The 4,505-nt window shown below is 39.9% G+C and overlaps 1 long non-coding RNA gene across 1 annotated transcript; it reads right to left on the reverse strand.

The window, feature by feature from the left end:
- Positions 1-839: 839 nt before the first annotated feature.
- On the reverse strand, positions 840-1,855 carry LOC308585482. Its single transcript, XR_014007425.1, has 2 exons — positions 1,729-1,855; positions 840-1,085 (listed from the first exon to the last, which is right to left on the reverse strand). It is a non-coding gene; the product is annotated as an uncharacterized lncRNA (long non-coding RNA).
- Between the last annotated feature and the right edge of the window lie 2,650 nt (positions 1,856-4,505).

Below are 4,505 nucleotides of genomic sequence, written 5' to 3' on the forward strand. Positions count from 1 at the left end.
CAGCTTAGATTCCAAATCAGTCACAGAGAACATTATATGAGCCGTAATCCCATTAAATATATCATCTTGCAAATATCTAAATCCAGTTAATTAACTTGTATTGCAAAAGAGCTCCAAGATAGAGGGGTTTTGGTGAGTAGCCATGGTTTTTAGCTCTCAAGTTATACTCCAGGTAAAATGTCAACGTGCCCCTCCTCCTTTATTTCATAACTGGGATAGGACAAAGTTACCAAACAATGATACTCTGTATATTATTTTAAGTAATGAAACACAGGTACCAGGTTTGTGTTTTTTTGAAGAACTGCTCTTCAGTTGATAAGCTCTAAATGAACAAAACTGCAAAATTAGGAGAATTAGGGCATAAAACTTTGCAAGTCTCTTTATTGAGTTCAGTGGGCCTTACTCCCAGGTAAGTGTGGATAGGATTGCAGCCTTGTCTTAAAGTGCCTGTTACCATAAGGGGAAGCCACAGGAGAGGAAAACATTATTATTTAATTGTATTACAACAGGACCATTTCAGCATTTATATGACTATTTTTTTTTTTGGCCTGCTCTCCCAGGTTGTTTTTTTTTTAATTTTAGTTGTACTTATGGCACTTTCTCTAAATTAGTTCATTAAGCCCAATGCACAGGACCTGACTTTGATGTGTTTCATACGTTGCCTAGGGTGGGTTTTTTTTTTGGGGGGGGGGTTGTACTTCAAACTCAAACATTATACTTTTTTAAAGCAGTTAATTCAGTATGAAAGAAAAAATAAGCAGGAATATTACATAAGATGACCACTTATGAATCACCCAAAAATAGAGAAAATGTGTCACCCCCCAAAAAGAGGACCCAGATTTGCCTTAAATTTTCATATGTTGAATGATATGTATAGCTGGCTATAAATTTTGAAACAATTGCATCTCCTTATAGTGGAGAAGACTGTTAGCAGATGCTTTCTCAGTCTGCTGTTCAGGTGCGAACCGTTGATGGTCACTTCAAGGGGCATCCTCTCCCATCTTAAGGTTCTTGATATTTAAACCAAGCTTCCACCAAACAGAGGAACATCCATGGTAAAGTAGGACCTGGTAGCCAAGCTGCACCTTCAAAAACAAAGCACATGGACCAGACTTCTGAGATTGTTGTTGATTCAGTACAGTCTCAGAACCCTTTGAGCCTCAGAACAACAAAATTATTGATCCACTCAGTATACTTACATCTAGCAGATGAGCCATGGGCACCTCACAGATAGTGAGGAGAAGAGGCCTTAATGAATGACATGTGACAGATACACTAGACCCTCCAAGTGTCCTGGATTTACAGAAGCTGTCCTGGTTTCTGTTTTGATGCTGGAATGTCCCACATTTCCCTAGGATGTCCCTATTTTTAATCAGAGAAATTTTGGAGGGTATGAAGCTATCTGACTCCTGAGCCATCTAAAGGCAGCCCTCTATAGGAAAGTTTTTAAATCTTTAATGTTTTATTATGATTTTATATATGTTGGAAGCCACCCGGAATGGCTGGGGCAACCCAATAAGATGGGCAGGGCCTAAATAGTAAAATAAATAAACAAATAGGACGTCCCTATTTTCATCAAAAAAACGTTGGAGGGTATAGTACACTACAAGTCTGTCCTGTTGTCTTAAAGTTCTGTTTATTGTGTTCAAGACCAGTAATATTAAGAAAATTGCTTATTATTATTATTATTATTATTATTATTATTATTATTATTATTAATTTAATTACCTGCCCTCAGAGGTGGGTTACAAGAATTAAAACACAAAGTCAAAAACAGTTCAAAACAACTATCGCAGAAATAAGGTGGACCCTTTAAAAAGGTGCCACGTCAAACTAACTGGTTAAACTGGAAGGGCTGCTTCTGCACGCCACATTCTATCCGTTTGCCTAAGCAAGCCGGCTGCATGCACTGCAGCAGTACCCTAATGACAGTATAATTAGGAGTATCATTGTGGTAATGACTTTTTTTCATCTGGAGAAAAGACTGCAAGAGAAAAGTGTGTCGTATTTGCCTAGCTTCACCTGCCGCTCTGCGATACCCTGGCTTCATTCTGACATCATAAAGGTAATGCAGGGTGTTTGACAAGGCCTCTGACTTGGTACTCATCTAATTAAAGAGAAATGCACCCCAAATTCTAGTGAATTATTTTACTTTTAAAAAATGTTGCCCATTCATCTTGCTTAAAGATTTACCTGCCTCTCTGAGTTCAATTAATGAAAGGGACAATGGGTCTCTTGTTAGCACAGCTACAGTCACTTGGTTCAGGGTCAGCAGGCCCAGGGAGAGGCAACGATGGCTAAATTTAGTCCCCCACCCGATCCCAATTTTATTTAAAAAATCCTAAAGACTGACAAGTTTCTGATTTTTATCAGGCCAGTTTAAGACTGAGGGGTTGGAATACAAAGCCTGTCTTGGTTTGCAAACTTTATTCAGCAGTTATTGGCTTGTTTAAGTTAAAAACTACATATCAAACGCCACACAATGGCATAAGAAGAGATGGAGGAGAATGACAACTACCTAGTGCAGGGGAAAAAGCTTTCCATATTTTAAAGGTGCACTTAAATGTTGTTCATTATTTTTATTGTTGATGTTTTGAATGTGAAATCACTTCAAGCTATTTTATGGAAAGTGATTTATAAATGGGATAAAATAATATGAATACGAATAATAGTAAGAATAAATTGTGCTTTGAAAATAGATCTGTTGCAATGGTAGCTGGGAAAATAAGCTTGTGAAAAATGCATTTATAGAAAATGGAATGCATTCAAACCTGGCAATTTTGAAAATCCAAATGAGAAATGTATATATCTGACCAAGATGTTCACTTATTTAACGTGTGATGAAAGTAAACCAATGAGTATAAGTTTCAATGTCTGCTTTCATTCAGGATGTGTATTTAAAGGATGTGCTGAGAGTAAAGATCCTGGGTTGTATTCAAAGTAACACTGCATGATTGTTCCGTCAGCACAAGGATTTCTGCATGTACAGTAGGAGGAGAGAAGGAAAGTTCTGTTGCACAAGTGTTAACGCCTTGCACTAACAGAATGAGTCCATTGCTTACTGCCCAATGTGTTATTTCATTTTGCTGAGTTTTAACTTGAGGTTTACGTTGTCAGTACTTTCCGAAGTGTGTTTGCAAAACCGTAGACCTGAGCTATCCAGTTGCGTTTTAGGGAAAACCCATCTAATTAATATTCAATTGGGCTCAGGTTTTGCACAGGGCTTTGCTTTCATCGGGCAGGTTTCTGCGCCCCCCCCTATAAAAGTATCAGACCTCTGCTGCTCCTGCAGTATTATACAGGAAATCTCATGGAAAGTGAAACAGGTTACAGCAAAGGCAAAGTAGATAAATTAAATTTCAAAACAGAAGAAAGGCAGATGAACCTCAGACTGAATCTCCTGCTCAATGTGAGCAGGTTGTGGCAGAAAGGTAATTTTGTTTAGCCTCAAAAGCCCAGCAATTGTCTTCCACAAATGTATGGGCTCAATCATGTCCACCCTATAATTTGGCTTGCCATGGCCACCTGTTCCCAATCCATCCTTCTTTCATTTGCATAGCTTTTCATGCCCGTTTGCGACCATTTTGGGGGGTGAAGACACACACTCCGTTACCCAGGCAATGAAACCAGTGTTCACTGCCTTACTATACACAGTCCTGGCCAAGGCTCCAATACAGTGGTGCCTCACAAGACGAAATTAATTCGTTCCGCGAGTTTTTTCATCTAGCGAATTTTTCGTCTTGCGAAGCACGGTGTCGGGAAAGTTTTGGAAAAGCTTCAAAAATACCAAAAACCTCAAAAAAGGCTACCACACCGCGTTCTATGAGTTGCTCCTCGAAGTCAAGTCGCAACTGTATTAACGGTGTTAAGAAAAAGGAAACAAACTTGCAAAAAACGCAAGACGTTTTCGTCTTGCGAAGCAAGCCCATAGGGAAATTCGTCTTGCGAAGCAGCTCAAAAACCGCAAAACCCTTTCGTCTAGCGAGTTTTTCATCTTGCGAGGCATTCGTCTTGCGGGGCACCACTGTATCTTTGCTTTGGTCCAGCTCTCCTCACGACAAGTTGGGGTAGAATATGGATGGGGATGCACATGCCACATTAACATCAACATTGCACTACACATTGGGGCAAGGGAATATTGGCTCAGAGGCCTTGGCAACAGGGACACATTCCCTCTTCCCCATAAAAACCCACCCCCGTGGAAACAGTTTATCACCATTTTGTAATGGGGTGCAAAATTGCTAAATGGGGTGACACTCATGAGATAAGATACAACAGTTCTGCAGGCTCAGAATGCTGGCTTACCTTAAGAGGTGGACAGATTCTATCTGTGACTGAAGGGAAATCTGAGCCCTTCAGATTACTGCTTAATGCCAAAAGTTATCCAGTGATGGTAGAGGAGGGGGAGGAAAATAGATATATACACATACCCCTCGTGGACCAGGATTGGCAGATGATCAGGAGCAATCAACTGATCATCAAGGCTTCACAAGCCCTGCCCATAA

Source organism: Podarcis bocagei (genome assembly GCF_964188305.1).
Source record: "Podarcis bocagei genome assembly, chromosome: 4".
Lineage (NCBI taxonomy): Eukaryota > Metazoa > Chordata > Lepidosauria > Squamata > Lacertidae > Podarcis > Podarcis bocagei.